Raw genomic sequence first — 11,544 nt, 5'->3', positions numbered from 1 at the left:
AGCCTGGGGATGTCGAGGCTGTAGTGGAGTTGTAGTTGTGTTCAGGCCACCACCACACTCCAACCTGGGCAACAGAGTAAGACCCCGTGTCAAGAAAGAAAGAAAGAAAGAGAGAGGGAGGGAGAGAGGGAGGGAGAAAGGAAGGAAAGGAAGAAGGAAGGAAAGAAGGAAGGAAGGAAGGAAGGAAGGAAGGAAGGAAAGGAAGGAAGGAAGGAAGGAAGGAAGGAAGGAAGGAAGGCCGGCCGCAGTGCCTCATGCCTGTAATCCCAGCACTTTGAGAGGCCGAGGTGGGTGGATCACTTGAGGCCAGGAGTTCGAGACCAGCTTGGCCAACGTAGTGAAACCTCATCGCCACTAAAAATACAAAAATTAGGTGGATGTTGTGGTGCATGCCTGTAATTCCAGCTACTCAGGAGGCTGAGGCACAAGAATTGCTTGAACCCAGGAGGCAGAGGTTATAGTGAGCTGAGACCATGCCACTGCACTCCAGCCTGGGTGACAGAGTGAGACTTTGTCTCAAAAAAAAAAAAGAAAGAAAGAAAAGAAAAGAAAAAGAAAAACTACATGGGAAGCTTGCTAAAAGCATACCTTCCTGGGCATGATGCCTCCAAATCCTGATTTAAAAGGTTTGGGGTGGGACCTGGGAATGTGCATTTTTTCATGGATTCCAGGTGATTCTGATTCCAGTGTCACTCACACACTTAGAAACAATGGTGTGTACTACCTGGGGCCAATTGATTCATCAGTTTTGACAATATAAATGTCCCATAGTACAGGGTACTGGACTTAGACTGGGTGCAGCCAAATGTCAGCCCTCTTCACATATCATTCTGTAGAGGCCTACCCATTTTGGTTTACACACTCTGAACAACATGACTGATTTTAAATGTTGGTTCAGGTTCAAATAACTCACTGTAGAATGGACTGGGGAGTTACAAAATACAGATGCGGCCGGGCGCAGTGGCTCACGCCGTTAATCCCAGCACTTTGGGAGGCCGAGGTGGGTGGATCACGAGGTCAGGAGATCGAGACTATCCTGGCTAACATGGTGAAACCCCATCTCTACTAAAAATACAAAAATTAGCCGGGCGTGGTGGCGGGCACCTGTAGTCCCAGCTGCTGGGGAGGCTGAGGCAGGAGAATGGCGTGAACCTGGAAGGCAGAGCTTGCAGTGAGCCGAGATCGTACCACTGCACTCCCACCTGGGCGACAGAGTGAGATTCCGTCTCAAAAAAAAAAAAAAAAAATACAGATGCATACAGTGCACTGGAAGTATATTGTACACTGCAATGACTAATAAAGTTCCAAGTTTCAGAAGTAGTTTTCAACAAGTATATCACAACATCTTTTTTTTTTTTTTGAGACATAGTCTCGCTCTGTTGCCCAGGCTGGAGTGCAGTGACCTGATCTCGGCTCACTGCAACCTCCGCCTCTCGGGTTCAAGCAATTCTCCTGCCTCAGCCTCCTAAGTAGCTGGGATTACAGGTGTGTGCCACCACATCTGGCTAATTTTTGTATTTTTAGTAGAGATGGGGTTTCTCCATGTTGGTGAGGCTGGTCTCGAACTCCTGTCCTTGTGATCCACCCACCTCAGCCTCCCAAAGTGCTGGGATTACAGGCGTAAGCCACTGCACCCAGCCATCACATCTTTTGATTTTGTGCTACCAAATTCAATGATCAATGGCTCATTTTTATTTTTGCTACAATAAATGATGTTGCTGATTTTACTATACATTCCAGAAGCAATATTGAGCTAGGTAGGTTACATGTTGCAGTGCAGAGCACTAGGTAAGCAACAGATAAAGTTTCAAAAGTAGCATGAAAGCAGCCTGTAATCTCTGAAAGTTACATATTTTCTGAAACACTCAAGGACCTTGCCTTGGAAATATTTTTAAGAACCCTGAAAAGACAACAAACAACTCTATGCAACCAGTGACGTGACACTGACAGGTTACTAAAGTTTATATTTACAGATGCAAAGGAATCTCTCTGAGTGAGCCACCAAATATTCTAGAATCCAAAGTGTCTGGGAACACTAAAGCTGCAAACCATTGCACTACAGTGGGATTTGGTGTTAACAAGCAATTGTGTCTCACTAGAGTATTGAATACAGGAGACTCTGCTTTCAATCCACAGAACCCGAGGACTGGGCTATGGGAAAGGGGAAGAAGTCAAGAATGGACAGAGCCAGGGCCAAGAGGATGAAGTGCTGACTCCACAGGACCCTCTGTCGGTTCAGAATAACTTGGATGCTTCGCAGTCTGAAGGGTAAGGCATAACATCAAACGTCTCCAAGAAGTGATAATAGTTATAATCAATCGTAGCTAGCTTAAATTGGATTATCTGGGAATAGAATTTGAGTCTGAGAGTGGTGTGCAAAATGTTCACTGGGATGTGATCTCAGCAGACAGACCTGCATGGAAGGAAGGAAGGAAGGAAGGAAGGAAGGAAGGAGAGAATAGGTGGAAGGAGAAACTGGTCTGCAATTTGGTTGCATTTGAGTCTACAGCTGATCCTACAGGGGGAGTTGAAATGGTCATTTAGAGTTTTCTCAATATGAGGAAAAGGAGCTGATTCTTTGTAGCTGCCCATTTGCCTCTCCACTGGAAAGGGCTATAACCTTGTTCTTTGCCACTATTTCCCTCAAAATAATTAATATTTTCCTGCTGAATTTGAGATTTAGTAGTCAAATTAAAAAGTGTAGGCCAGGTGCAGTGGCTCACGCCAGTAATCCCAGCACTTTGGGAGGCCAAGCCAGGTGGATGGCCTGAGCTCAGGAGTTCGAGACCATCCTGATCAACATAGTGAAACCCCGTCTCTACTAAAAATACAAAAAATTTGCCTGGTGTGGCAGTGTGCGCCTGTAATCCCAGTTACTGAGGAGGCCGAGGCAGGAGAATCGCTGGAACCCAGGAGGTGGAGGTTGCAGTGAGCCAAGATCACACCACTGCACCCTAGCCTGGGCGACAAAGCAAGACTCAGTCTCCAAAAAAAAAGGTGTGGTCCCCTTTCTCTGCTTTTCAGTCTACCATTTCAATCTACCTCCACTTCCCATTTAGGTTCCTTCAGAAACTTTCCATGAATTCAGTAACATTTGAATTTTGTAGTCAGAGCACAAGGGTTTATATCTTGGATATACAATTCATTCTTATGGTCTTTGCTTGTCGGTCTTGAAAAAGTCATACTAATCAATGCCAACCCTGAGTTATCACACCAAGAATTTGTACTGCCAATTAACTCAAAATTTCCATTATATGTGAAGATTTATGATCACTCCAGTGACGTCTTGACTTGCTAAAAAGCAGGCCCTCAGATTGCTAACACAAGGTGTGTCTTCAAGGATGAAAGTAACTTCAGGAAAATGACATTAGCTCACCCTTTCCTGTGCTGATTATTTGAAAAGAAACCTTCTTTAACTGGAATTTAATTCATGCATTCATTTCTTTTTATATCATTTATATGATACAGTTTACACTCTTATTCTTTCAATAATTTATAAGCAAATATTCAAAGTAATTCTGATGTGCATTGGAAGTGTTATGTCAGTGTTTCTATTGACTAGAAAAAAAAAAAAAAGCCCCACACGGCTTCGGTTATAATAATGGTATCTTTTACAGTGCAACAACGATATAATAAAGCTCATTATTTATAACACAATAATCATATATATGGAAATGTTCCTTTAAGTATTTATTTAAATTATACAATGTTGACCCAGTGTGGTGGCTCATGCCTATAATTTCAGCCCTTTGGGAGGCCAAGGCAGGAGGATCACTTGAGGTCAGGAGTTTGAGACCAGCCTAGCCAACATGGTGAAACCCTGTCTCTACTAAAAAGTACAAAAATTAGCCGGGTGAGGTGGCGGGCACCTGTAATCCCGGCAACTCAGGAGGCTGAGGCAGGAGAATTGCTTGAACCTGAGAGGTGGAGGTTGCAGTGAGCCAAGTTGGTGCCTACTGCATTCCAACCCCGGTAACAGAGCGAGACTCCATCTCAAAATAAAAAAAAAATAAATAAAAAAAATAAAAAATAAACTACACAATGTATAAATTGCTAAAATATTGAATGACACATATGTGACTTCAATTTAACAATCTGTTCAGACTTTTCATATGAAAAATGAGGTAAATAAGAGTCTAATTCAGAAGAATGTTTTGAGGTCTGTTTACCTTGACTAAATTCTCCAAAAAGATTAGGCATTCATCTAAAAGAATAAATAATTACTAAAATAATTCAATTGTATCCCTATGGCTGAACTGCAGAATTCATGCAAGCAAAGTGACATTTCACCCATGCAAAAGATTTTGTCAAGGTCAGGTTTGTTCTTCCCTACATGTTTTCTCCATTTCACTCTTTTTGGAAGTGGACCAATAAATGTAATTCCTACAGTTGGCAATGTATCCCCACTTATCCTCATCAAAATTCAAGTCCTGGTGTAGGCCAAAATTCAAATCCTGGTATAAAAGGAGGGAGCTGTTAACGTCCCAGACTGACTCTGAGGATAATCCCACAGCTACTTTACCCAGAGGAAATGAACATTTATTGACCACTTACATTTATTGAGCCAGGCTCGTACTTGCTAATGCACCAGTATATCATTTGTTCATTCATTCATGCAATCAATAAACACTATTTGCCAAGCACCAGGAACACCAAGAAGAATGGGTCATGGTCTGTGTCTGCAAGAAGCATAGTCTAGTTCTCGAATCCATATCATTCAATCTGACAATAACTGAAAGAGAAGAAACTGAAACTCAGTAAGTTTAAATGACTTGTCCCAAGACAGGGGCAGTGTTTATGCTGAAGTCTATGAGACTCTAAACTCTGTTCTTGCTCCACTGTCTCCTTCTTGTTGCCGAATAAAACATTCTTACACTATTTAGAGTGTGATGATGGGAACTGAGATGTCAGTAAAATACTCAATATTCAAATGCCATGATGGATAGTCTAAAATGCTTTTTTTTTCTTTCTGTTTGTCTATTGCTTAAATAAAAGATGCCTACTGAGGGTTCTTTGACTTCACCACAAATTAGGAAAAGAGACAAAACTATATTTTTTGCTGAGTAACGTCGTAGTCATTTGTTGTTGCTGGTTTTCACGGGAGTCCTAACTGAGCAAGCCATAACATTGACACACAGATTCAGTCAGGGCTGATCGTCTTCAACAATGTGCTAGCTGATGTCCTTGAATGTAACGCAGCTCACATCTTCACAGTACATCTCTCTCCCTGAGGATTCTTAGACTAACTACTATTATCTGTGCATAAATGCTAATACTAGACCAGGACAAGCATTTAGTTGTACTGCAGGGGCACTTTGAATGAATGACCTGGGGCTTGGCTGAAGACCAAGTCCATTGGAAACTCCCCTCTAAGCTGTGCATTTTTAGGCTGTGGTCATCGTTGGGATTTCCCCCCAAAAACTTCTCTGTCATGGCAGAAATGTAACAGCCCCCGTTTTAGAATAGTATACAAGCCTGGATCTCAAAGTAAGTATGAAATGATTTGCTTTACATCTTGATGGTTCTATTCTTCTTAAATCCTTCCTCATTCTTAAATGTTTTTCTATTTGCATATTCTTAAATCTTTTCTTATTTGCATATTGAAGTCTTCTTGTAAAAGTGTCTGCTTTTCCCCAAAAATGATACACTCAACATTTCCTGACAGTCTATGTCCCATAGAATTCTAGGTACTTTTGGTTTATTATAACCAAGACTAAAGAGAAAGTTTCCAAATAGCATCTGACAGGCTTCTAAAGTAATAAGAGTTACAGACTAAATGTTTAGTCAAATACAATGATACAATTCATGTTTCTAGCAAGCTGTCTCTTGGTTAAAGAGTTGGACTAAATTTATATATAGAGAGAGCCACAAAAAAGCCATACTCAGAAACAACGGATCATGCATATTTAAGTTGTTGGTAGAAGCACTAGATGACTGGATTCTATCTGTTGCTCAGTATAATAAAATTTTAGGCCTTGGAAATGGTTCCAGGAATGGCAGGCTGTTACGAAAAAGAAAAAGATCCTCATTGGTAGAAGTGTATCAAACTATCTAAATTATTCAAATTGTTTTATTTTTCCAAATAGACCTACTACCTCTAAGTATACTAGAAGACCAGAAGTATATTCAGAAATTACTGGTCAAAAACTATCTGTGACCCAGATACTGTTTGGATTTGCATGAGATGTTTCCAAAGCAGTCCGGGAAAGCCCACAAATTCAAAGCAGCCTCTTTATCCTCACCCCATTTCTGCTGAGTCCAAGAACCTTATTTCATTTCCTGCATGGTAGGCATTTTTTAGGGACTAGGTAAGCCATGACATCTGCACTGCTTTCTGAGTCATTGTCGTGAAATGATACATGCTTGGGTGTAGTGCGGCTACTTGGTTCCCAGAGAAAACAAACAAACAGAAGTCAGCTAGGAACTTGAGTTTTGCTAAAAACAAAGACAACACACAATTCCAAATTTTTAATTTATTTTTTAAAAACAGAGCCTTTGGCTTTCAAGTTTCCAAATGATATTTTCTAACCCTGGGAAAATATTTTAAATGAGATCTTTAGCTCTGCATGCCTCATTTCAGACCATTCCAATTCGTCAAAGGGGACTGGTCAGGCCTCTTCTAAGCAGGTCTGTCTCTGGAAGATTAAGGCGTAAACCTCTGATTATGATAGACCAGTGGGGCACATATTCATGTGAAATTCCCTTCATTAGGATAGCTTGAAAAATAATTTCATCATTTTGTTATCTAGAAAAGGGTAAATATTTCATCTACTGACTGTCATACGTAATGGTGAGCTGAGTCCTAAACAGTTATAAAGGTGAATAAGATATAGTCCCTGTCCTCACAAAAGTTAAGAGTATGGTGGCTGGGGGCAGTGGCTCACACCTGTAATCCTAGCACTTTGGGAGGCCAAGGCAGGCGGATCACCTGAGGTCAGAAGTTCGAGACCAGCCTGGCTAACATGGTGAAACCCCATCTCTACTAAAAACACAAAAAAATCAGCTGGGCGTGGTGGTGCGTGCCTGTAGTCCCAGCTACTCAGGAGGCTGAGGCAGGAGAATCACTTGAACCCGGGAGGCAGAGCTTGCAGTGAGCCAAGATCACGCCATTGCACTGCAGCCTAGGTAACAAGAGCAAAACTCCATCTCAAAAAAAAAATAGTAAGGCATATGAAGATGAGGATGAGGCATGAATACAAAAGTCTATAACATTAGTAAATTATGAAATTGTAAATATAGTACATACAAATTTCAGAGGTAGGTGAAGAAAATAATGTAAGTTAAGTCTCCTACTATAGGAGAATACAACGTATGTAAGGATCTTTTTCAGATTTCTTAAATCTTTGAAGTAAGAAATTGGAGCTAGAAGTATTACTGGGAAATTACTGAACAACAAGAACAAAAAATTCAAGTAAATAACTAGTCCTTCCTACCAACCTCTCCTGTGAGGAACAAAATTGAGTAGAAAACTAACTTTTATCAAGTGCTTATATTATGCTAGGCATTCATATCCAAGTACCATTTGCTTTATTTTTAAGATGAACTGATGAGAGAGCAAGTGACTTACCCAAGGTAACACAGGTAAAAAATGGTAGAGTCAGGATTAGAAGCAAAGCCCAGCTAGCTTTAACCATGCAGTCTTGTATAAGCAAAGGTTGAGGAGGAGAGGAAAACAAGAGGCATGCAAAACGATTTAAGAATTAATAGCAATCTTAGGCTAGGTTATTCTGTGGTAACAAAAAGTCTTCAAGTCTTAGTGATTTATAAAAACAAAGGTTATTCCTTGTTCACATTGCATGTTGGCTGCAGGTCTGCTGGGGCTGTCTGGAGTTCTCTTCACTCTGGAGTCCAGGGTGAAGGAACTACTCCATTGTGGACACTGCTATGGCATGACAAAAGGGAAAGCCCCTTAAAGCTTCTGCTGGGAAGTGGAAAGTTATCACTTTTGCCCTCATTTTGTTAGCCAAAGTTAGTCACATGGGCAAGCCTGATGTCCATGGGGGAGGGACGTTTAGTTCCCCTTAGGGAGGAGTAACAAACATTCTGAACAAGAATGCAATCTATCACCATCTGCCCTCTTGGTCACATAATACTACTCCCTACTTTTGCACAATTTATTCACTCTTTCCTCAAAAGAGATAATCCCAAATTCCTATTTACTCATGGGACTAGGCTTATAGTTCAGGATCTTGTGATAGTCTTTGGATTAGGTCTGGATAGTCGTTCATTTTGATCCAAATAACTGTAAATTAAATAACAAGCTATTAACCCCCTTCACAACCAATATGCATTGATGGAATAGGAGCAAGATAACCTCACTAAACACTTCCACATGGGAAAGGATGAAGAGGAGACACACCACAATCTATGGGTCAGTGAAATCCTAAGACTCCACTCGTAAGCCACAGTGGGGGACCCCTGACCTGGGATGGGCCTCCAATTCAGGTCACTGCAGATCTGGAGGGAACCTGCACAATGGAATAAGGTCACACGCTTTGAACTGGAAACAAAAGAAAAGATGTGATTTTACCTGGACTAGACTTTTAAATAAACGAACATGGGTCTTAATCTGGACTACAGAAAGTAACTACAAGCTCTGTGATCTGCTGAAGATGTATTAAGGAACAGAGAAAGGAAATTCAACAGCACATGATTGAAAACAGTGATGGGGAGATGCAAAATCATTACTTGTTTCTACCTTACTGAGTTTGGGCTTTTTTTTAAAGCAGAATTGGCAGATAGAGGAGAACCAAAAAAATCAAAGACGACCGCATTTTCTATCCTTGATGGCTGGGAAAACAATGATACTCTACATAGACATTGGAAAATATAGAAGAAAATATATTTCAGAAAGGAGATTTGGCTTGAGGACAGGAGTTCTAGACCAGCCTGGGTGACACAGACTCCATCTCAATAAAAAATAAAAATAAAAATACAACAATTAGCTGGGCATGGTGGCATGTGCCTATAGTCCCAGCTACTCGGGAGGCTGAGGTGGGAGGATCACCTGAGCCTGGGGAGGTCGAGACTGCAGTGATCCATGATTGTGCCACCACACTCCAGCCTGAGCAACAGAGTGAGACCCCATCTGAAAAACAAACAAACAAAGTGGAGTTTCAGGAAGTTAATTCCTCTTTTGTTCCTGATGGTGCAAATCCACACTCTCTCTGTCCTGATGCTGCATTTATTTATTGCTCCTAATGATGCCTGTCCAAGGTCTTTGGCTGGAGAACCCAAACGTCAGAGTTTGCAAGCCGTCCTTTCCCGGTTGCACAACATACAACCTTTATCACCGAGGAACATCCTTGGACAGGCAGTTCTCAAGGGCAGAGAAAAAAGGGCAGAGGGAGATTGGGATAAAGTTGATGGCCTCAAGATCCTAAGCCACACATGGGCATATGTCTGACTGAACCATGCGTCATAGATGAGCATTCTTAAACCACTATTGTAAGAACGTACTCACCATCATGGAATAGCTCATTTTCACTTTCTCCTTCTCCAAAGGTAAGTTAAAACTCAGGAAGTAATAATCTATGCTATACCATAACCATATAATTATTTTTCCAAAAAAATTATTTATGTTAGCATGTTTATTCTTAATTTTAAACAAATAGTTTCCAAATTTCTCTGCTTTAATTTCAAATACAATTAACAATAGCTATAATGCATATTTTTAAAAGCTTGTTAGGATTCTCAATACCTTTTAAGAATGTAAAAGGATCCTGAGACCAAAAAGTTTGGGAACACCTGAGCTGTGATTTGCTCTACCTCTCCAGCCTGCAAATCAGTTATTCTGCCACTGCCTACACTTCACCCCATAAATACAATGAATGCGATTAGTTTCTCATGTGCCAAGAACTGTCTCTTGAGATTGAGAATGACAGGACAGCCCATTGGACTCTAAGCACCTTGAGCACAGGGAGTGTGTCATTTTCATCCCTGTGCCCCAATACTTAGCCCAGAGCCTTGCACATGGTAGTTGCTCAATTAAAAAAAAAAAAAAGAAAGTGGGGCCGGGCACGGTGGCTCAGGCCTGTAATCCCAGCAATTTGGGACACCGAGGTGGCTGGATCACCTGAGGCCAGGAATTCAAGACCAGCCTGACCAACATGGTGAAACCCCATCTCTAATAAAAATACAAAAATTACCTGGGCGTGGTGGCAGGCATCTGTAATCCCAGCTACTCGGGGAGGCTGAGGCAGGAGAATCACTTGAATCCGGGAAGCAGAGGTTGCAGTGAGCCGAGATTGCGCTATTGCACTCCAACCTGGGAGACAAGAAAGAGACTTCGTCTCAAAAAAAAAAAAGTGTACAAATGAACAGAAGTGACAGCTTGATTTCTTGATATAAAATGGATTTCTTGGTTTGCTCAAAGTTCCAAGGAGAATCTGAAATTATATTAATTTGGCTAAAAGAGTGCTAGAGTGACTTACCACCAATAGACCTGAACACACACAAATATTTTATTTGAAAATATAGCAAGAAAAACAGTAACAACTATGAATGTTTTGTATGCCAAACACTGAGCTATAAGCACTTTACATTCATATCTTATTTATACCTGATAATAACCCCAGGAGTTAGGTGTTATTCTTCTTCTCATTGAGCAGATAAAGAAACATAATTACAGAGGCTGAAGCACGCAGTTTGTCCAAGGTCACACACTAGTAAGTGACAGAGCCTAGATTTTGACTTCTCTGAAATATACTCCTCCCTTAAAGTGGTTAAGAACTATTTAGTGCCTTTACATCCATTATGCCATTCTATTCTCACAGCAAACCAGACTAAGATGAGAGACTCAAGTAATTATTCCTATTTACAAGTGTGGGGACAACTGCCCCCCAGAAAACCTATGAAGTCAACAAGCATTTCAACTGAACCACTGTTCACTGAGTATGTCTCCCAGGAGGTGTCCTACTGCCTGCGATGGGGATAGACTCTCTCCTTCAAGGAGTAATTAATCCTATTCAGTACGACCATTAATAGAAGTTTTGAAAACCATTGATTGATGAGTGAAACATGTTTACATACTAGGTAAAGAGAAATGATAGTTGTGACAGGATAGGGAGAAAGAGAGTGAGAGATGATCTATGGTAAGGAAAATGGATGGCAGGCATTGTGGAAGACAGAAGCAAGAAAGAGCAACTGCTTCTGCAAAGAGTTCTATCCATTGTGATCTTTCCCTGAGGTATGAAGAGAAACAAACAAGAGATTAAGAAACTGCCAGCCTGGCCAACATGGTGAAACCCCGCCTCTACTAAAAATACAAAAATTAGCTGGGCGTGTTGGCCTGCGCCTGTAATCCCAGCTACTAGGGAGGCTGAGGCAGGAGAATTGCTTGAACCTGGGAGGCGGAGGTGGTAGTGAGCCGAGATTGTGCCACTGCACTCCAACCTGGGTAACAGAGCAAGACTCTGTCTCAAAAAAAAAAAAAAAAAAGCAACAGACTGGATTTGTGTTTCAGGTTTTTGGCTAATGCTAGCTACATGGCTTAGGGTAAGTCAGTCATATTATTCCTGAATCTCAGTTGTCTATCAATAAAAT

General features: G+C 41.1%; 1 protein-coding gene across 1 annotated transcript in view; it reads left to right on the top strand.

Annotated features, from left to right (window-relative positions):
• The first annotated feature begins 2,012 nt into the window (after positions 1–2,012).
• GTDC1 (glycosyltransferase like domain containing 1) overlaps positions 2,013–11,544 on the top strand; it is a 409,636-nt gene continuing 400,104 nt past the window's right edge. Inside the window, exon 1 of the mRNA XM_054477583.2 lies at positions 2,013–2,268. The gene's annotated coding sequence lies outside the window, so the exon portion shown is untranslated. The remainder of the gene's footprint in view (positions 2,269–11,544) is intronic.

Source organism: Pongo pygmaeus, chromosome 11 (genome assembly GCF_028885625.2).
Source record: "Pongo pygmaeus isolate AG05252 chromosome 11, NHGRI_mPonPyg2-v2.0_pri, whole genome shotgun sequence".
Lineage (NCBI taxonomy): Eukaryota > Metazoa > Chordata > Mammalia > Primates > Hominidae > Pongo > Pongo pygmaeus.
This window is presented reverse-complemented; position numbering and strand designations above follow the sequence as displayed.